Genomic DNA, 23,580 nt, shown 5'->3' on the forward strand with positions numbered 1-23,580 from the left:
GTGTTAAAGTTCAAATCTGTCAAAGGGTACGAATTGTGAGAGTAATGTGTAAATGTTATATTGATTACTTGATTTTGTAGTGCCTAAAAGTGTTAATCTGTGATCTACGAAATGCTCTTAATCTATGAGCCGGAGATCGATTGCTCTGGTCTCCACCCATATTCCTGGGGAAAATCGCGGTCTTTTTCTCATTCAACTAAACGTTAAATTGAGAATACAACACCCTATCACTCTCGTGATTATTTCTCCCCTGTTTTCAGGTACTTTATTGATGATAAAAATAGTAATTTAAATGTTATAACTCACTAACATGTCAAGAGTGTTTAAGGTGTGTCTTAGTAACGTTTTGAGGAAGTTAGAGTTAAGTTTGAAGAGAGTAATATTAGCCCTGCTCGGTTGAAGTGAAGAATAGCATCGTACTGAGAGTAGCTGCCATTTTATGTCGATTGTGAATGAACATGTGCGTTGTTAATAAGATATTTTGCTGTGTTATTTGTATAATGGTTTTTCTGTTGTTTTGTAATGTGTTACTTTTGTGAAACACCGTATCACTCTCGTGATTATTTCTCCCCTGTTTTCAGGGGCGTAACACCCTCTCCCGCTAGCATGAAAGATTTGTATCTTCTAGAGATCTATTGATAGGATAGGCTCAGTGGTGGATTTAGGTATAGGTTATCGCTCATTTGCATTTCACGTCAATGATATCATGTCACCGTGTGGGACTGTGGGTCAATTAACCTTGTTGGAGTGGGCGCCCTATTCTAGTTTGTGAGCTAGGCAGGCTACTGCCTGGGAAGGTCTTCCCAGGTAGGTTGACTTCAGGTGTTCCCACTGGAACCGAGGTAGGGGGAATCCCGCCCGAGGTAGGGGGAATCTATCAAATAGCGCACCTCTAACTTTGTACAGTACTAATGCAATTAGTAAAATCAGTCACACTACGAAATGCTACCAAATAAACCACAATTCATTCATAATACTGTGAATATATAGCTTCACAGAAATATTGTTGCATTTGTTTCTGGTTTACAGTCTACACACCACCAAGTCTACACACCACCAAGGTGAATTTGTTTAGTCTTGACTCTTGGTCAACAGTGTTGGGGGATGGGTAATGTAGTCTTGACTCGTGGTCAACAGTGTTGGGGGATGTATAATGTAGTCTTGACTCGTGGTCAACAGTGTTGGGGGATGCATTTGTGTGTTAGTAGAACAGGTTTGTTGTGAACGTCTGACGTCATTTCCGGTCACAACTTGCAGGCTTGTTTTCGAGTTGCTGTGCGTTTTGTTGCTAACCTGTTTTGCTACCTGACAACTTTACGGTTTTCACTTTTTAATTACCGTTCATATATATATATTTTTTTTCCTCAACTTTTTCACTCCGGACGCTTTATCTGGACACAATTCGTCAGGACCTCCAACAGCCGAAGCTAAGTAGTAACATTAACATGATGCCTTCTAATTGCAGCCGCTGTACTCGCCTTACGGCGAGGATAGCTGTGCTGCAAGCCCAGCTTCAGACGCAATCGTTAGGCAAGGGTAATTTCAGTGTAGGAAAGGATGAAATAGCGTCTGTGGCACCAGTAAGTACAGATAGTAGTGTAAATCCCCTGGCACAGTCCCCGCAGCCGGACAACTTTCTCACGGTTTCTGGAAGGAAATGCTGTAGGAACGCTCAACCGGTGTCGCTCATTCAGCTGACAGAAACTTTCAACCGGTTTTCCCCATTAAGCAGCGGGTCGGAGTCAGAGGCCGATTCTTCTCTGGTCTCTACTCTTCCCGTTACGGGGTCTGAGACGCCGAAGCTTCCCACCATTAGCTCTGACAAATTGAAAACTCTAGTCATTGGCGACTCCATTACCCGCAGTATTAGACTTAAAGCGAATCATCCAGCGATCATACACTGTTTACCCGGGGGCAGGGCTACCGACGTTAAGGCTAATCTGAAGATGGTGCTGGCTAAAGCTAAAACTGGCGAGTGTAGAGAGTATAGAGATATTGTTATCCACGTCGGCACCAACGATGTTAGGATGAAACAGTCAGAAATCACTAAGCGCAACATAGCTTCTGCGTGCATATCAGCTAGAAAGATGTGTCGGCATCGAGTAATTGTCTCTGGCCCCCTCCCAGTTAGGGGGAGTGATGAGCTCTACAGCAGAGTCTCACAACTCAATCGCTGGTTGAAAACTGTTTTCTGCCCCTCCCAAAAGTTAGAATTTGTAGATAATTGGCCCTCTTTCTGGGACTCACCCACAAACAGGACCAAGCCTGACCTGCTGAGGAGTGACGGACTCCATCCTAGCTGGAGGGGTGCTCTCATCTTATCTACCAACATAGACAGGGCTCTAACTCCTCTAGCTCCACAATGAAATAGGGTGCAGGCCAGGCAGCAGGCTGTTAGCCAGCCTGCCAGCATAGTGGAGTCTGCCATTAGCACAGTCAGTGTAGTCAGCTCAGCTATCACCATTGAGACCGTGTCTGTGCCTCGACCTAGGTTGGGCAAAACTAAACATGGCGGTGTTCGCCTTAGCAATCTCACTAGGATAAAGACCACCTCCATTCCTGTCATTACTGAAAGAGATCATGATACCTCACATCTCAAAATAGGGCTACTTAATGTTAGATCCCTTACTTCAAAGGCAATTATAGTCAATGAACTAATCACTGATCATAATCTTGATGTGATTGGCCTGACTGAAACATGGCTTAAGCCTGATGAATTTACTGTTTTAAATGAGGCCTCACCTCCTGGCTACACTAGTGACCATATCCCCCGTGCATCCCGCAAAGGCGGAGGTGTTGCTAACATTTACGATAGCAAATTTCAATTTACACAAAAAAAAATGACATTTTCGTCTTTTGAGCTTCTAGTCATGAAATCTATGCAGCCTACTCAATCACTTTTTATAGCTACTGTTTACAGGCCTCCTGGGCCATATACAGCGTTTCTCACTGAGTTCCCTGAATTCCTATCGGACCTTGTAGTCATAGCAGATAATATTCTAATCTTTGGTGACTTTAATATTCACATGGAAAAGTCCACAGACCCACTCCAAAAGGCTTTCAGAGCCATCATCGACTCAGTGGGTTTTGTCCAACAGGTCTCTGGACCCACTCACTGTCACAGTCATACGCTGGACCTAGTTTTGTCCCATGGAATAAATGTGGTGGATCTTAATGTTTTTCCTCATAATCCTGGACTATCGGACCACCATTTTATTACGTTTGCAATTGCAACAAATAATCTGCTTAGACCCCAACCAAGGAACATCAAAAGTCGTGCTATAAATTCACAGACAACACAAAGATTCCTTGATGCCCTTCCAGACTCCCTCTGCCTACCCAAGGACGCCAGAGGACAAAAATCAGTTAACCACCTAACTGAGGATCTCAATCTAACCTTGCGCAATACCCTAGATGCAGTTGCACCCCTAAAAACAAAAAAAATGTCTCATAAGAAACTAGCTCCCTGGTACACAGAAAATACCCGAGCTCTGAAGCAAGCTTCCAGAAAATTGGAACGGAAATGGCGCCACACCAAACTGGAAGTCTTCCGACTAGCTTGGAAGGACGGTACCGTGCAGTACCGTAGAGCCCTTACTGCTGCTCGATCATCCTATTTTTCTAACTTAATTGAGGAAAATAAGAACAATCCGAAATTCCTTTTTAATACTGTCGCAAAGCTAACTAAAAAGCAGCATTCCCCAAGAGAGGATGACTTTCACTTTAGCAGTGATAAATTCATGAACTTCTTTGAGGAAAAGATTATGATTATTAGAAAGCAAATTACGGACTCCTCTTTAAACCTGCGTATTCCTCCAAACCTCAGTTGTCCTGAGTCTGCACAACTCTGCCAGGACCTAGGATCAAGAGAGACGCTCAAGTGTTTTAGTACTATATCTCTTGACACAATGATGAAAATAATCATGGCCTCTAAACCTTCAAGCTGCATACTGGACCCTATTCCAACTAAACTACTGAAAGAGCTGCTTCCTGTGCTTGGCCCTCCTATGTTGAACATAATAAACGGCTCTCTATCCACTGGATGTGTACCAAACTCACTAAAAGTGGCAGTAATAAAGCCTCTCTTGAAAAAGCCAAACCTTGACCCAGAAAATATAAAAAACTATCGGCCTATATCGAATCTTCCATTCCTCTCAAAAATTTTAGAGAAGGCTGTTGCGCAGCAACTCACTGCCTTCCTGAAGACAAACAATGTATACGAAATGCTTCAGTCTGGTTTTAGACCCCATCATAGCACTGAGACGGCACTTGTGAAGGTGGTAAATGACATTTTAATGGCATCGGACCGAGGCTCTGCATCTGTCCTCGTGCTCCTAGACCTTAGTGCTGCTTTTGATACCATCGATCACCACATTCTTTTGGAGAGATTGGAAACCCAAATTGGTCTACACGGACATGTTCTGGCCTGGTTTAGATCTTATCTGTCGGAAAGATATCAGTTTGTCTCTGTGAATGGTTTGTCCTCTGACAAATCAACTGTAAATTTCGGTGTTCCTCAAGGTTCCGTTTTAGGACCACTATTGTTTTCACTATATATTTTACCTCTTGGGGATGTTATTCGAAAACATAATGTAAACTTTCACTGCTATGCGGATGACACACAGCTGTACATTTCAATGAAACATGGTGAAGCCCCAAAATTGCCCTCGCTAGAAGCATGTGTTTCAGACATAAGGAAGTGGATGGCTGCAAACTTTCTACTATTAAACTCGGACAAAACAGAGATGCTTGTTCTAGGTCCCAAGAAACAAAGAGATCTTCTGTTGAATCTGACAATTAATCTTAATGGTTGTACAGTCGTCTCAAATAAAACTGTGAAGGACCTCGGCGTTACTCTGGACCCTGATCTCTCTTTTGAAGAACATATCAAGACCATTTCGAGGACAGCTTTTTTCCATCTACGTAACATTGCAAAAATCAGAAACTTTCTGTCCAAAAATGATGCAGAAAAATTAATCCATGCTTTTGTCACTTCTAGGTTAGACTACTGCAATGCTCTATTTTCCGGCTACCCGGATAAAGCACTAAATAAACTTCAGTTAGTGCTAAATACGGCTGCTAGAATCCTGACTAGAACCAAAAAATTTGATCATATTACTCCAGTGCTAGCCTCTCTACACTGGCTTCCTGTCAAAGCAAGGGCTGATTTCAAGGTTTTACTGCTAACCTACAAAGCATTACATGGGCTTGCTCCTACCTATCTCTCTGATTTGGTCCTGCCGTACATACCTATACGTACGCTATGGTCACAAGACGCAGGCCTCCTAATTGTCCCTAGAATTTCTAAGCAAACAGCTGGAGGCAGGGCTTTCTCCTATAGAGCTCCATTTTTATGGAACGGTCTGCCTACCCATGTCAGAGACGCAAACTCGGTCTCAACCTTTAAGTCTTTACTGAAGACTCATCTCTTCAGTGGGTCATATGATTGAGTGTAGTCTGGCCCAGGAGTGGGAAGGTGAACGGAAAGGCTCTGGAGCAACGAACCGCCCTTGCTGTCTCTGCCTGGCCGGTTCCCCTCTTTCCACTGGGATTCTCTGCCTCTAACCCTATTACAGGGGCTGAGTCACTGGCTTACTGGGGCTCTCTCATGCCGTCCCTGGAGGGGGTGCGTCACCTGAGTGGGTTGATTCACTGTTGTGGTCATCCTGTCTGGGTTGGCGCCCCCCCCCCCTTGGGTTGTGCCGTGGCGGAGATCTTTGTGGGCTATACTCAGCCTTGTCTCAGGATGGTAAGTTGGTGGTTGAAGATATCCCTCTAGTGGTGTGGGGGCTGTGCTTTGGCAAAGTGGGTGGGGTTATATCCTTCCTGTTTGGCCCTGTCCGGGGGTGTCCTCGGATGGGGCCACAGTGTCTCCTGACCCCTCCTGTCTCAGCCTCCAGTATTTATGCTGCAGTAGTTTATGTGTCGGGGGGCTGGGGTCAGTTTGTTATATCTGGAGTACTTCTCCTGTCCTATTCGGTGTCCTGTGTGAATCTAAGTGTGCGTTCTCTAATTCTCTCCTTCTCTCTTTCTTTCTCTCTCTCGGAGGACCTGAGCCCTAGGACCATGCCCCAGGACTACCTGACATGATGACTCCTTGCTGTCCCCAGTCCACCTGGCCATGCTGCTGTTCCAGTTTCAACTGACCTGAGCCCTAGGACCATGCCCCAGGACTACCTGACATGATGACTCCTTGCTGTCCCCAGTCTACCTGGCCATGCTGCTGCTCCAGTTTCAACTTCCACCTGACTGTGCTGCTGCTCTAGTTTCAACTGTTCTGCCTTATTATTATTCGACCATGCTGGTCATTTATGAACATTGAACATCTTGACCATGTTCTGTTATAATCTCCACCCGGCACAGCCAGAAGAGGACTGGCCACCCCACATAGCCTGGTTCCTCTCTAGGTTTCTTCCTAGGTATTGGCCTTTCTAGGGAGTTTTTCCTAGCCACCGTGCTTCTACACCTGCATTGCTTGCTGTTTGGGGTTTTAGGCTGGGTTTCTGTACAGCACTTTGAGATATCAGCTGATGTACGAAGGGCTATATAAATAAATTTGATTTGATTTGATGTATAATGTAGTCTTGACTCGTGGTCAACAGTGTTGGGGGATGGGTAATGTAGTCTTGACTCGTGGTCAACAGTGTTGGGGGATGGGTAATGTAGTCTTGACTCGTGGTCAACAGTGTTGGGGGATGGGTAATGTAGTCTTGACTCGTGGTCAACAGTGTTGGGGGATGGGTAATGTAGTCTTGTCTCTTGGTCAACAGTGTTGGGGGATGGGTAATTTAGTCTTGACTCTTGGTCAACAGTGTTGGGGGATGTGCAATATACTAATATCAAAGTGCCAAATTAACAAAAATATATATATATTCGTCTTTGTTACTTATAAAAAAAAAATCTGAGTATTGTTTTTGTATATATTTTTATGTTTATTTCGTTTAAAATGTTATGATTATTTATTTGTGTTGTTCCAAATGTCTGAAAAAATTGCTTTTTGGGGGGGGGGGGGGGGGGGGATGCCCAGGGAGCCATACAAGATAGAACCGCCACTGAGAGCGATGACAGGGAACCGCTGTCTGCTGTGTGTCCCACCTCCCAGTACAATTTGTGTGTGCTGTGGATGGCTGCAGTCGAATCTCTTTACACAGAGGAGGGTAAGAGCATGATGCTCATGAATTTGCTCATCCCATGTAATGAAAGTGGTAATGAGTTGAAATCCATGACTTAACAATAATTAGGCTTTCTGACACATTCATTGACTTTATTTTACGTGTTTCACATAGCCAGCCACGCAGTTGTGGAGCATAGTTGGCTATTTACTGTGCATTGAATGACAACTTGTTTATAAAAGGTGTCGAACTGACTGAATAAAGTCAATCCCCTATATCCCTTTGCCATTCATAAATCATGCAGCCTGGTGATACACTGAGTGCACAAAACATTAAGAACACCTGCTCTTTCCATGACAGACTGACCAGGTGAATCCAGGTGAAAACTATGATCCCTTATTGATGTCACTTGTTAAATCCACTTCAATCAGTGTAGATGAAAGGGAGGAGACAGGTTAAAGAATGATTTTTAAGCCTTGAGACAATTGAGACATGGATTGTGTATGTGTGCCATTCAGAGGTTGAATGGACAAGACAAAAGATTTAAGTGTCTTTGAACGGGGTATGGTAGTAAGTGCCAGGCACACCGATTTGAGTCAAGAACTACAACGCTGCTGGGTTTTTCACGCTCAACAGTTTCCGGTGTGCAGTGCTTCATTTGAGCCGGAACAGGATCCTTTACCGTTCCGCTGTGGAATTTGAGCCGGAACCGGTACCTCTCTTGGCATTAAAAATAATTGTAATTTTTTACAAATAAATGCAATCAAAATTTATTTGAGTGGCCTCTTCGTTGACCCCCCCCCCCCCCTCCATGTCGGGCCTGGGCTTATGGTTTGAGCAACACTGTAACTTATGTTTTGAGACCAATGTGTGGCCATGGCTGTGTGGCCATCGCTCACAGAACTAGAAGGAGATGAACTTTCTATGATCTCCCTCCCTCTCTCTGCTCTGATAGACATGAGCCTGCGACTCATCTTTCCAGCGTTGCCGCGCCAAGGTCTCTGGAGGAGCTGCAGTACCCCTGATACATTGAAATGCATTTGTCACAGTTATAGTGCAGTCTGTTCGGACATAAATGAAATGATTCAGAATAGCCTGGTGTACTCCAGGGCTCTATGCCCTATTGCAGTGTGATTATATGTATGCAAGGCTTTGTTATCAAGGTGATTCCCCTGGTCACCCTCTTGTCGCTCTATACTTTTTGAGTGAAGCCTGTGTGTATCAAGGTGTTCCTAATGTTTGCCATATTCAGTGTATGTCCATGGTATTGCATTGGGACAAGTAAATCAAATGATGTCCTAGGTTTCCTTTCCGAGGATGTTGGGGCTTACCACAGACAGTGACAACAAAGTGAGTGACTCTTGTCTCTTCAGTCATCGAATCGCTTCGGTGAGAGAGCCATTCTTTTGGCTCCCTAATTTGCATAGGCTTCTGGAAGGCTTTTTGGAGATTATCTGCAGATAAATTATGAAAATATTTGATGAAGATGGTGAATCATCTCTGCAGGAACAATACTCATTCTGGTCCAAATATGATAACTAGGGCCCTCACAGAACCCAGGCATTAAAACTGTATTCAACAATATAAAAACAGGTATTGACCTTAGTAGGGAATCAACTAGATGTATTAAAATGTATTCATTTTCCAAAGTTTATTATAAAACATTAACAGAATACATAATTGATTCATATTTCCTGCAACTTTCTGAAGGGGCAACGAGAATGCCCGTCTGTGTGTGTGTGTGGTGCGGGCGTTTACCACTTTTGAACTGTACATTCGGGTAGCAATGCTAGCTTCACCCTCATGTTGGTTCTAGCAAGCAGGCTAGATAGTATCAACCGCCAATCCAGTCGGGTCTGGAAACTATAGTGAGCTTCGTTTGGTCCCTAGCAACGCGATGTTGCAGGGTATGCGTCAAAAGTTCATCTTTCCCAAACTTTGGTCCAGCCCTGTTCATGCTCGCTTCGTCCAACGGTCCCCCGCCCACATTGAAAATGAATGGGGCTCCGTTGTTTCATTGATGCCAATGTGCTAGATGGATTTCTGCCATTTGTGTAGCTGTTAGCAATAATGCTAATGAAAACAGGCTTCCAGTAGATGGAAAGGCTTTCCCAAAAACCTTCTCAATTAAATGTTAACTACAAGAAAGTAGCCTATGCTAACCTGAAAGTTTTCTCCCGATTTTTCCCAGGCGTCAAAAGTGGTCTCCTGATGTGGTTTAAGCATTGTTGTGGACAGCCAATGTTGCTGTTTTCCAGGGCCCTAACTAATGATAAAAAGTTAGATTTTGAGAGTGAAAACCTGAAAAAAAAATAGGTAAAACAGAAACGGAGAAAAACTAAACGGAGAAAACGGAATTTGAGAAAGAACAAAACGGAATAAGGCAAACATTTTTACTGACTTTGTAGGGCCCTAACTAATGATAATAATGTCAAATCAGAACGCTATAATACTCAAGACTGACACAACTCTTTTATTTGTGTTATTCAACCTTATAATGTGGGCTATTTACTAAATACGTTTTAATAAAATACATTATTTGAAGAACAAACATCATTCAATTCATTTCTTGCAGTAAAACTGTAAATAATACTTTAAATCTCAAGGGAAGACAGGTTAAATGTTCAAAAAGGTTTAATGTTCTCTTACTTATCATATAGGGCTTGCTGGCTGAGACTTAGCACCTCTGAACATCATTTGTAAACCGAGTCCGAGCCTTTACACTTTGACCTACAGTGCCTTGCGAATGTATTCGGCCCCCTTGAACTTTGCAACCTTTTGCCACATTTCAGGCTTCAAACATAAAGATATAAAACTGTATTTTTTTGTGAAGAATCAACAACAAGTGGGACACAATTATGAAGTGGAACGACATTTATTGGATATTTCAAACTTTTTTAACAAATCAAAAACTGAAAAATTGGGCGTGCAAAATTATTCAGCCCCTTTACTTTCAGTGCAGCAAACTCTCTCCAGAAGTTCAGTGAGGATCTCTGAATGATCCAATGTTGACCTAAATGACTAATGATGATAAATACAATCCACCTGTGTTTAATCAAGTCTCCGTATAAATGCACCTGCACTGTGATAGTCTCAGAGGTCCGTTAAAAGCGCAGAGAGCATCATGAAGAACAAGGAACACACCAGGCAGGTCCGAGATACTGTTGTGAAGAAGTTTAAAGCCCGATTTGGATACAAAAAGATTTCCCAAGCTTTAAACATCCCAAGGAGCACTGTGCAAGCGATAATATTGAAATGGAAGAGGTATCAGACCACTGCAAATCTACCAAGACCTGGCCGTCCCTCTAAACTTTCAGCTCATACAAGGAGAAGACTGATCAGAGATGCAGCCAAGAGGCCCATGATCACTCTGGATGAACTGCAGAGATCTACAGCTGAGGTGGGAACTCTGTCCATAGGACAACAATCAGTCGTATATTGCACAAATCTGGCCTTTATGGAAGAGTGGCAAGAAGAAAGCCATTTCTTAAAGATATCCATAAAAAGTGTCGTTTAAAGTTTGCCACAAGCCACCTGGGAGACACACCAAACATGTGGAAGAAGGTGCTCTGGTCAGATTAAACCAAAATTGAACTTTTTGGCAACAATGCAAAACGTTATGTTTGGCGTAAAACGTAAAAGCAACACAGCTCAACACCATCCCCACTGTCAAACATGGTGGTGGCAGCATCATGGTTTGGGCCTGCTTTTCTTCAGCAGGGACAGGGAAGATGGTTAAAATTGATGGGAAGATGGATGGAGCCAAATATAGGACCATTCTGGAAGAAAACCTGATGGAGTCTGCAAAAGACCTGAGACTGGGACGGAGATTTGTCTTCCAACAAGACAATGATCCAAAACATAAAGCAAAATCTACAATGGAATGGTTAAAAAATAAACATATCCAGGTGTTAGAATGGCCAAGTCAAAGTCCAGACCTGAATCCAATCGAGAATCTGTGGAAAGAACTGAAAACTGCTGTTCACAAATGCTCTCCATCCAACCTCACTGAGCTCGAGCTGTTTTGCAAGGAGGAATGGGAAAAAATGTCAGTCTCTCGATGTGCAAAACTGATAGAGACATACCCCAAGCCACTTACAGCTGTAATCGCAGCAAAAGGTGGCGCTACAAAGTATTAACTTAAGGGGGCTGAATAATTTTGCACGCCCAATTTTTCAGTTTTTGATTTGTTAAAAAAGTTTGAAATATCCAATAAATGTCGTTCCACTTCATGATTGTGTCCCACTTGTTGTTGATTCTTCACAAAAAAATACAGTTTTATATCTTTATGTTTGAACCTTGAAATGTGGCAATACGTCGCAAAGTTCAAGGGGGCCGAATACTTTCGCAAGGCACTGTATATGGATAGGGCTAAACTGAAATGTTTCTTACAGAAGAAACATGAAACGCATTTACACAACCATGGTAGCAATTGAAAGGGAACACCTCTCAAAAGTGTGCACATTTCCTAAGCAATTTCGAAGCACTTTCATGACTCAAAGAAGAGTATTCAGCTATTAGGTACTTTAATTTTTTCTCTCCAGCTGTGCCGTTGAGGATTTAAAGCAAGCACACTTGTAGTTGTTCGTTTGGAACACAACCCTGCATCCCACCATCACACACATACGGTTTTTGTTTGCGCAATCCAAAACCGGTCCATTATAAATCCAAATCTGGGTCAGGTGGGCATGATTTGAAAGCTTACGCTATTGCCAACACGACTAGCTAATTTGTCAAACTACGATCTTACAGTGTTAAGCTTTCACAGGGCAATTCAGAGAAAGAGATTAATTGTAATTTTGGTGCGCATGGAAAAGAGTCAAGAGAGAAATCAGATGTGGGGGCAGCTGATGAATAATAACCAAACACAATAAACAAACACAGGCTCCTTCTATTCAGAACAACCCAGGGTATGACCACATGTCATCTTGTAACTGTACATCAAACATTGTGATCATGGGCCTCCCGAGTGGCAGAGCGGTTTAAGGCACTGAGTTGCAGTGCTAGCTGCGTTACTACAGATCCTGGTTTGATACCGGGCTGTGTCGCAGCTGGCCACGACCGGGAGAACCATGAGGCGATTCACAACTGGCGGAGGGTTTGGCCGGGCCGGGATGTTCTTGTCCCATCGTGCTCTAGCGACTCCTGTGGCGGGCCGGGCGCAATGCACGCTGACATGGTCGTCAGGTGTACGGTGTTTCCTCTGACACTTTGGTGCAGCTGGCGTATGTGTTAAGCGTGCAATGTGTCAAGAAGCAGTGCGAAGGATGCACGGCTCTCGACCTTCGCCTCTCCCGAGTCCGTACGGGAGTTGCAGCAATGAGACAAGACAGTAACTACCAAATTGGGGAGAAAATGGGGTAAAAAATAAATAATGATAAAATAAAACCACATAGTGATCATAAACGTTGACAGTGTATCTGACATGAGTTTTATGATTTGGAGGGTGTATGTGTTGCTTGTATGACATCAAAGCGGTATTTATTATAATCCACAACATCTCATTGTTCAAAATACACCGACCTCATCTTGATTTACAGCATTTCCCGCACTCAGACAACAAACAATTTACTAAAGTTGGCCAATTACCGGGAGTGATGGGGGCAACTTGCTCTTCCGCACGGTGCTCAAGTTCAGAATGTCTGTCAGTTCTGTGAAGCGCAGAGCCGGCATAGCATAGCATGTTACTGTACAGCCACTACGCTTCAATTTAGGCACTTATCAGTGCCCAAATCTGCCATTTTCAACCCGGATACAGGTACAAGTGTAAAGGGCTACCAATACACTGAATTCATTCATTTCCAGTATTTAAATGGCAAAGTAATGTCTTTCTACACAATAACACATCACATTTTTCCAATCTGGTAGGTAAACTTGATATGGCATTACATAATCTCTCTCTCTCTCTCACTCACTCACTCACTCACTCACTCACTCACTCACTCACTCACTCACTCACTCACTCACTCACTCACTCGGCACCCAGAGGCCATGTTTTGTCTACTGAGCCCAAACCCTTCATTAAACCTGAGCCTCTCGAAGACTCTGATTAGTAGGCTTTGGCTGTCGACTGACATCCACAGGGCCATGCTCCACATCACCCCCTATGGCCACACCCTGTAACTACACCTTCCGGCCTGCAGCGCTCCACTGCCTAGAACCTGCCCGGGGGTTAATGAGTTCTCTCTCCCTGGGGGCCAGGGGCTGGGTATTGTGTTTGTGTGAGGGGAAGATTGACTGTGATGGATCTACTAAACAGGTATCTGGCTAATGTCTACTTCTGTCAGTTTGTGTTTCAAGTTAAGTTTTTAAATGTCCCGTGCACAAGTACAGTGAAATGCCTTTCTTGCCAGCTCCAAACCCAACAATGCAGTAATCAATAACAATGTAATACTAGAAATAACAAGGTAGAACAACAGCACACGAGGTATAAAAAGAGGAACACGATAAAGTAAGCAAGTACAGGGTCGGTTCTGTATGTGTGTGTGACTGTGTGTGTGTCTTTGGACAGACCCCATTTTGTGAGATCATTACCAGACAACAAGGCTTCTACAATGTGTGTGTCGCTGGAAAACAGATTGCATACTTACAACACAGATTTATCAAGACTGTTTACTTTCAAGTAGCCAGTGATTTAGATGGAATGACAAAATATAAATCAAATATTTTGTATGCTTACAAATATGTTATTTTATGATAATACGATAACAATATCCAAAATAGAAACAGATTGTATTTGCAGACTATAACCACAGCTCATAGTAATAAGATAATGCAGGGTCTATTGTTTCCTATACACCGTATCCATAGGGCCCTCTCCTCTCTCCATCTTCTCTCCTTCTTTAAACCTCCTCCCCTTCCTCCTCCTCTACTCCCTCTTTTCCCCTCTCTGGCCCCTTTCACACAAAGGCAGGGGGGAGGAGGGGGAGACGGCACAAAGCCCTGGAAGCTGTAAGCCTGCCCTGGGGGAATGGAAGGGGAGGCAGGGGGAACGGGATATAGAGGAGGGTGTACGGGGGTAACATGAGATCAGAAAGCCAGAACAGGAGCCAGGGAAAAGGGGGGAAGGGAACAGAGAGGGTCAAGTTGGGAGGAGAGAGGGGGAAGAAGAGAACAACAGAGATTTTGGGGTGGATTTTTAAAGAAGGGAAAGACCGAAAAAAAACCTTTCCAGGATTTGGGGTTCTTGAGCTGAATTAAATGTCCATTAACATTCACTAAAATACTGACAGACAATTTGAGCACAACCACCCCCATTCCATGTTATAATTTATCTCTAGATCAAACAATCTGATCAAATCTCATGTTATTGGTCACATACAGGTACAGGTTAGCAGATGCAGCGAAATGCTTGTGCTTCTACTTCCGACAGTGCAGTAATATCTAACAAGTAATCTAACAATTTCCCAACAACTACCTAATACACACATCTAACTAAAGGAATGGAGTAAGAATACATACATATAAATATATGGATGAGCAATGACAGAGTGGCAGAGGCAAGATGCAATAGATGGTATAAAATACAGTATAAATATATGGATGAGCAATGACCGAGTGGCAGAGGCAAGATGCAATAGATGGTATAAAATACAGTATAAACATGTGAGATAAGTAATGAAAGATATGTAAACATTATTAAAGTGGCATTATTAAAGTGACTAGTGATCCATTTATTAAAATGGACAATGATTTCAAGTCTGTATGTAGGCAGCAGCCTCTCGGTGTTAGTGATGGCTGTTTAACAGTCTGATGGCCTTGAGATAGAAGTTGTTTTTCAGTCTCTCGGTCCCTGCTTTGATGCACCTGTACTGACCTCACCTTCTGGATGATAGCGGGGTGAACAGGCAGTGGCTCGGGGACAATGATTCCCTACACTATTCAGTGTTTGTTTTCTTACATAGACTGAAATTGAGTGAACAGTGTAGAATATTTGCAACAGGAAATGACAAAGCGATTTCTACATTGGCCGCTTGACCCAAGACAACTTTACCATTTTGACAACAGATGTATCTCAGGCGGTAACAATCTATAGGTGAATATCACACCAAATCACAATACTGATGGGTAAGAAATACTGTGAAATACTATTATTCCACTATTACTGCAGATATATTATGGACATTTTCTGAAAAAACAATACAAAAATTGTAAAACATCCTGTGTGAATGTGTGTTGAGTAGGTAACACTATATATTCATTAGTACAGCATGTTTCTATGCGTGTGTATCAGGGTTTGCGTTGGCCCAAAAAAAACATTGTGAAATAATGCTTTTTAGCCTATTCATTGATGGAAATACCAATTGATGGACATACTGTACATTTGACCGGTCATGCTTATTGGTCTATAGGTTAATTTGCATAATGCAGCGTTTTATTATGTAGCTTAGGCCTACTGGTTGTATGAATTTGGGATAGATCTTCCCACAACTGCCCCAGAGTCCGTTTGGGCTATTTCCTTCTCGACAAGCAGACCAATATAAAAAGGGAACCTTTTCTACTATGGGGGATAGTAGATTGACATAGGCTCATAGGAGACACATCCATAAGACGAGGGGAAGCTAAACTTTCACTAAGTAAATTGATAGCCTAATTAGCCTACACTGTCTATACTGTCTATAAATCAAATCATTCCAAATAGGCTACTAAAGCATGACTTGGCCACAGAGGTTCATTAGCTTCCACTTAAAAATAAATCAATTGTGGATTGATTTAAATCACATTGCCTACAGTCAGAATGAAAGGCAGCGTGCGCAAATTGGGCAGCGCTCGCTGCACATACCAATATTATTGTTGAGTTGCAACTGTCAGTGAAAAGTAGAAAGACACAGCCTGGCATAACGCAATATTTCTACATTCTATCGCAGGAAAACGTTGCTTGGAGAGCAAATGGCTATTGCTGTAAAGAGTAGATAATGAAAAGACTAATCTGCCTTTTAGTTATCAAAATCCTCAAATGAATTGAGCGAACAACAGAATATATAGCCTAGCTTACTGGCACCAGCAGAGACCATCAGCCATATCCCCAGTGAATGCGCCCTGCGCATATTCACTTTTTGTCATTGCTGGGTCAGTGCCACTTAAAAGTTCGTTTTTGGACAGTAATTTCCTCCGTTAGATGGACGTCATATTCTATTTGTGTCTCCCTTTCTCATAGGCCTATTATATGGACAACACTAATGTCTCCAGTCATTTAAAGTGTGGTAGAATTGCATGAAATGTGCTTTTCCCGCGCCTATAGCCCAGTCCTCTACACTATACACGCTCAGCCATGCATTGAACAGTATTTTTTGTGAACAGTGATTTAAATATATTATTAGCATAAATTATGACTAGCCAGACTACTGATCACATCACAAATAGTAAGCTATCTTACCTCCTAAGTCTGCAAATGCGATGATGCATGGAATGTTTTCATATAAAGGTGCATTTTTATGGGGGAAATTTGTTTCCCCAAACTTGAAAACTCTCTCTCAGTCTATGCAATGGCTAGTGATTTTGCTGCTCGTTACTGGTCTTGTTGGCTGAGGGAAAAGTCAATGGGGACAGGTATTCTAGTATCTTCAAAGTGCGCGGTCAGGACACACATCCTCGACATGCATATTCTGTTAAGATGAATTAGCATCATCTAAATGTGATTTCTGTCAATCTGAACACATTGAGTTAGACTCTCTAATCAGGTTTCACACCCAATGCATATGGGCCTGGTAAATTTCTCAAATGTCTGGTAAATTAAATTAAAATGCTGCCGGTCAAATGTCCAGCGCCACTTTTCATAACAGAAACCCTGGTGTAGCAGGAGATCTCTATCCCTGAACACAAAACATTGTTCAGCAACACCCTGATCTCTTACCAAGACATGTAACTAACTAACTAATCATCTTCTGCCTCTTTTCACCCCTCACTAGCCCCCTATAGAGTTGTAGTGTTGACACACCTGTGTCCTCCTCTCCTCTCTTGCCCCACCTCTCTCTACACACACACACATCACCACACAGGAAGACACACACTTATCAGACACCATCTCGGATCTTACCAGGGACCTCTCACAACACCACACAGGTGCACACAGGTGCACACACAAACACACACACCATGTTTAAACTGAAGTAACAGTTGGTGTAAAAATAGGTCTGAGTGTTTCAGAGCGAGGCACAGGGGTGCCAGGGAGGATGTCGCTAAAAGTTATGCCACCGTGCCAATCACCGAGCAGATATATGTATACTCCTCTCTCCCTGTTTTTTCATTTTCTTTCTTTACTCTCTCTCTTTACTCCCTCTCTCTCTTTACTGTCTCTCATTAATGTAGCTGATCCCATCACCCGCGGCGTGCCCATGTCTTCAGCAAGTGGGCACAGTGGATGAAGTCATCTCCTTCTCTGTTGACCTCTCTCCTTCCACTCCTCCCTCAGTGTGACGCTCTGTTCCCTCTCTCCATGAAGAGGCGTGCGAGAGCTCTCTCTATCTGTCTCTCTCTGTCTGTATCCTCCAGTCTGGTTAAGGATTCATGGTCCTACATTATCCACAGTCATTCAAACAAAGAGCAAGAGGAAGGTTGGTAAAATAGGACAGAGAAAAAGTGACAGAGGAGAGAGAGAAGAGATCGAGGAGAGAGAATGAAGGTGACTCTATGCAGACGTCTGAGACAGACAGTCTCTGCAGTCTGTGTGCCTGTGATAGTTGTTGATGGACAGGGTTGTCATGGTGATTGATGCCAGCACTCAGCTCTCTGATGGTATATGCTCAGGATTTACCAGAAACAGGCCTGTAACATTCACACACACACACACACACACACACACACACACACACACAGTAATAGCGAATCTACTGGTATCATTTAGTATTTCAACAAACTATTACAGCGCCAGGAAACAGTAACAAGGAAAAGGAAAGCGAGATATTCAGCAAGACATCAATAACACTTTCTGTATCAGCACTCCAACACCTCTCACTATGGACATGACTCTACCCCCATACCTTGTTTGGCAGGCAGGCAGTGTGCGCTGGATCAGACTCATGGCCAGTGGTAATGTAATAAAGCTGAGAGAGGCTGAATGACTGAGAGACCCAGGTGTGACTCTGTGGGTCCTGGCGAGAGGGGGGACAGGGGTGGGTTTGTATATCTCTCGGTCACTCTCCATCACTCCCTCCCTCCCTCCCTCCCTCCCTCTCTCTATATATATATATATAGAGAGAGGGTGGGATGGATGGAGAGTGACCGAGAGAGAGAGAGAGAGGGGGGGGGGGGGGGGGGGCGACCGAGAGAGAGAGAGAGAGAGACTACACACAACTGGATTCCCTTTGAAGGCGTCAAGAGATATTTAAGACATTTACAAAATTGTTACAGTGGGAGCGAGCCAAAACCAGAACACACAACCCCCAGTCACAGCAGAGAACAACAGCTGTGAACGAGGGAGGAGAGGCCAGAAAACACATTGTAGCTCTCTCTCTCTTCTCTTTCTTCCATCCATCCTCCCTCTTAACATTTCTGGCCATTAAACCATTGAGCTGTGATCCTCTCAGTGACAAACAGACGGTGAAGGGAGAGAGCTAGGGACCTCACCACTGGAGCTGTGATCCTCTCAGTGACAGACAGACGGTGAAGGGAGAGAGCTAGGGACCTCACCACTGGAGCTGTGATCCTCTCAGTGACAAACAGACAGACAGTGAAGGGAGAGAGCTAGGGACCTCACCACTGGAGCTGTGATCCTCTCAGTGACAAACAGACAGTGAAGGGAGAGAGCTAGGGACCTCACCACTGGAGCTGTGATCCTCTCAGTGACAGACAGACAGTGAAGGGAGAGAGCTAGGGACCTCACCACTGGAGCTGTGATCCTCTCAGTGACAAACAGATGGTGAAGGGAGAGAGCTAGGGACCTCACCACTGGAGCTGTGATCCTCTCAGTGACAAACAGACAGACAGTGAAGGGAGAGAGCTAGGGACCTCACCACTGGAGCTGTGATCGTCTCAGTGACAAACAGACAGACAGTGAAGGGAGAGAGCTAGGGACCTCACCACTGGAGCTGTGATCGTCTCAGTGACAAACAGACAGACAGTGAAGGGAGAGAGCTAGGGACCTCACCACTGGAGCTGTGATCGTCTCAGTGACAAACAGACAGACAGTGAAGGGAGAGAGCTAGGGACCTCACCACTGGAGCTGTGATCCTCTCAGTGACAAGCAGATGGTGAAGGGAGAGAGCTAGGGACCTCACCACTGGAGCTGTGATCCTCTCAGTGACAAACAGATGGTGAAGGGAGAGAGCTAGGGACCTCACCACTGGAGCTGTGATCCTCTCAGTGACAAACAGATGGTGAAGGGAGAGAGCTAGGGACCTCACCACTGGAGCTGTGATCCTCTCAGTGACAAACAGACAGACAGTGAAGGGAGAGAGCTAGGGACCTCACCACTGGAGCTGTGATCGTCTCAGTGACAAACAGACAGACAGTGAAGGGAGAGAGCTAGGGACCTCACCACTGGAGCTGTGATCCTCTCAGTGACAAGCAGATGGTGAAGGGAGAGAGCTAGGGACCTCACCACTGGAGCTGTGATCCTCTCAGTGACAAACAGATGGTGAAGGGAGAGAGCTAGGGACCTCACCACGGGAGCTGTGCAATCAAACGCAAAATACAGAGACAGGCACATACAAACACACAGACACACACATACAGACAAACACACAGACATACACCGGCAAACACAAGCACAGATGCACAGCACCAGCATACTGTATGTATTAATGCATAGACATCCACACAGACACACATCCTTACCTGGACAACTGCACGCTCCCGCCGACCAGACTGCCGCCCTGCAGGAGGGCAACGTGAAAGCTTTCTGTCAATGCAATGAAGTACGCTTTCAAATCAAAGTGCTCCTTTATCAAATGTAAAAGCATGATATCACAAGGCAGGATTCCACACTAACCTTTCCCACACTCCATTTTGAATGGCTCCCCGCTGTTGCTGCAAAGCCCTGACCATGATGCCAACTGCAGGTTCACATCTCTAATGTCCGTTCAGGTGACACCAGGCTGGCAGCATACCGAGGCTGTGCCATGGTAGGTCTCCATGCTGTGAATACAGAAGCATGTTAATGGACTGACATTACGGCAGAAAAGCCTACAGGCCTGGCGCGACAAGCCAGGACTCACGTAGTCTGTCTGAGGAGCAATCCTGGAGCTTACGAGACCATTAGGGTTAATAGGTATCAGGTTCAGTTGTTGTTATAGATTAACGTGCTCATCCTGAACATGTTACGACACCGTGCTTTGTCTGAGCGTGTGTCAGCCTCTAGGGGATTTCAAATTGTATTGCATTTTGACATTTGTTCCCCGACTAGACGTTTGCCTGCAATAGCTTGATCCATGTTTTCACACACATTTGTTGTTGTTGTTGCACGATACATGTAGTTATAACCTGAGAACAATTCACTCCCGGGGTACTCATTACTCAATGAGTAAAGTGTCAATCTATCCCCGAATGAAAAAAGATTGCAGTCAGACTGCAGTATAACACATGATGTGCAAAACAGAACACAGTGTCATCTGGATGTGTCTGCAACTAAAGTTAAAGTTCACCTTCCGCTACCATTTCTGTCAAGCCGTCTTACACATATAGTTTGAGGCATAGGTTCAACGTGTGCACAGCACAGAACGCACTGCAACAGCCTCTGCAACGCAATGCCGCAAGGCAAACGCAGCGTTCCGTTGGAAATGAATGCACTTCTGGGGTACCAAAATGCAATAGCTCCGTCGGTGTGATCGTGAACTGCATATGCATCCAAAATAACAGTTTTTTTTTACTGCAGTAATTTTGCAGTGTAACTGCAGTACACTGCAATCCTTCTGCAATTACTGCATCCAAAATACCACCGTCGACCGCAGTTGCTGCACATTTACTGCAGTTTCAAAACTTTTTAACTTCAAATACACACTTCGGGTGTAGTTTTCCCCAGTTATGGTCAAGCCTAACTTACCCTTCCTTCACATAACCTTGTCAAGATCAAACTTTAAAAATGTGAACTCTGATTGTCAACTTCACTCCCGAAAAGATGGGGCTACATTTTAGTCCATCTTTGCTCCAGAGTGGTGCAGCGGTCTAAGGCACTGCATCTGGTTCAATTCCAGGCTGTATCACAATCGGCCGTGATTGGGCGTCCCAAAGGGAAGAACACAATTGGCCCAGGCCGTCATTGTAAATAAGAATTTGTTCTTAAACTGACTTGCATCCTTAAATAAAGGTAAAATACAAATAAAACAATAGATAGACCTGTGGCGTCCTCTAGTGGGGATAAAACAGTGGTTACCAAAATGGACCAGCAGAGAAAGCGAAAGGAGAAAAAAAATTACATTAAAAAAATCATAGAGATAGATAGAGGACTCATCACGTATAATATACCTCTTGCAATTGAGGGCTTTCACCATTTTAAAGTAGTCAACTTGGCTGGGATTTCTATGCGCTGGGAGCATTGTTGCTTTATGCCCTCCAAGATAACGTAGATTTTAACTTATGAGTTTGGAGCAACCAGCCAATGAGGAAGAAGCAAATTGATTACTTTAAAATGGAGATGACGCTGGCTATGCTGTCACAAACATTATAATGGCACATATACAAAGATCAGTCCTCTATCTTTCTTTATGGAAAACAATTCAAATGCCTTTCCTGGAAATTCTACGGAACCGCCACAACTTCACCACATGACATTTCAGAAAGAAAATGCGACACTCCTTCCCCGAACACTAGAAGGCCCAGATTTCATTCAATGGCCACGGGTACTTAACCATTGATTAATATAATAGCACAGACGCGACATTTTTGACCCTGGCACTACTGATGAACATACAACTTAGTGCGACTTGAAGGTTTTTATTACGTTTTTAGAAGAGAACCCTCAATCAAGCAGCACATCAAATGAAGGCATTCCCGTCACATCTCAACTCCCACTAGGTTCCCGTAAACCCATTCGACCTCATCAGGAGCAAACCCTTTCGATATTACTAATTGTGAAAAGATAAATACAGTGGGCAGAAGTAAAGCATGCAAATGCGTTTGCTACTTTCCCTATAGATGCGTCTGGCTGAAGGCTACCAATAGGAAACTTCTCATATACCTTGTTACATTGTAGCAGCGTGTGTAAGAGAGGGTTGCAACAACGTAGCCTAATTACCTGTTTGTGCATGCAGATTTCTCATGGGAGGTGCCGTTGCTGCTCTCATTGTTAAAATACTGTAACATTAAAAAAAACGGCTACGTAGTTTCTTTGCCCCAAATGTCGTTAGTTCAGCCACGCAGCCCTCCGAAAACGTTCACAAAATTAAGTAATAGGTGAATAATGTTCCATAAATCCATAATGCATTTGAAAATATCGGTTTGGCGAAACTACACGCAGATACATAAATGAAATCCTTGCTTGGGAGAGATTAGAGCGTTTAGAGAATCACCCACTGGCCTGGCATTACGATCAGACTCTTCTTGTTACATATTCGAAAACCCGACCAGTAATTATATATCTTGCACAGTCATATCGTCCTCCAAAATGAGTGTACAGCCCTCTCAGAACTAAGAACTGAACATCCCTTTTCAAAATCGCCAATCCACATACGTCGTAGCTGCGTGCTCCGCGCACAGGTTTGCCACAAGCATGTTCAATCCAAATACGCGTTCTTTATTTTTAGGAGGACACCAGGATCCCAGCGATGTCTATTAGGAAATTGCGCAGTTCTTAATCCATTGAAACGCAGCCCCCCCCCCCCCCCCTCTTCTCTGATGTAAATGCTCTTCTCTTCCTCCTCCCTCTTTCTTACCCTCTCTCTTTCATGCAGGTTCATTTTCGGGGAACCAGTCTTGGACCTAAACTGCCCCGCCTCAGTACTCACTGGCAAACACACACTGTGTGACTTGCCGAAATTCCATTAGACAAAGATTTTTCCGTTGAGTGTTTGCTTAGTCGTTTCTTCTATAGTTTAAACTGGACATATTTATGGTAAATCCATGAGAGCCACTCGATGTTTTTACAATAGTGATTTCCTTTGGATAATAGGCCATTTCACCACGGTGGACAACGACATAAGTTTACTATATACAATGTCAAGGGTTAGCGCATTGAATGTTTCCAATACATTTATCTAGGAATGTTAGTGGGGTCGTTTTACAGCGTTTAATGGATTAAGCAGATGGGAAATGTGTGCTACAAACAGCGAATGCCTCCTAGAAATACCAGAGATGTGAAATGACTAGACTAGTTGAATGTGCTTTTTTAAAATGTATTGTTTCCTATTGACCCTCCGAGATCCAAACACAAACCCTCTTCAGAAAGTGTAATGCATTATTTAGGCCCTATGGATTATTAGTGTTTCCATCACAATTTAAGATAATTTCCTTATCTTTCAACTAGCATATTGTTTCAACCTAAGGCAACACTTTCCAACACAACACTGCCTCAGAAGAACTTAGAAGAAGCCTATTT

At 43.7% G+C, this 23,580-nt stretch overlaps 1 protein-coding gene across 1 annotated transcript in view; it reads right to left on the reverse strand.

Annotated features, from left to right (window-relative positions):
• The window catches only part of kdm6ba (lysine (K)-specific demethylase 6B, a), a 190,568-nt gene extending 167,747 nt beyond the window's left edge, over positions 1–22,821 (reverse strand). Inside the window, exons 1-3 of the mRNA XM_031791946.1 lie at positions 22,282–22,821; positions 20,041–20,186; positions 19,887–19,924 (exon numbers count right to left, since the gene is read on the reverse strand). The gene's annotated coding sequence lies outside the window, so the exon portion shown is untranslated. The remainder of the gene's footprint in view (positions 1–19,886; positions 19,925–20,040; positions 20,187–22,281) is intronic.
• Between the last annotated feature and the right edge of the window lie 759 nt (positions 22,822–23,580).

Source organism: Oncorhynchus kisutch, linkage group LG16 (genome assembly GCF_002021735.2).
Source record: "Oncorhynchus kisutch isolate 150728-3 linkage group LG16, Okis_V2, whole genome shotgun sequence".
NCBI classification, from domain to species: Eukaryota; Metazoa; Chordata; class Actinopteri; order Salmoniformes; family Salmonidae; genus Oncorhynchus; species Oncorhynchus kisutch.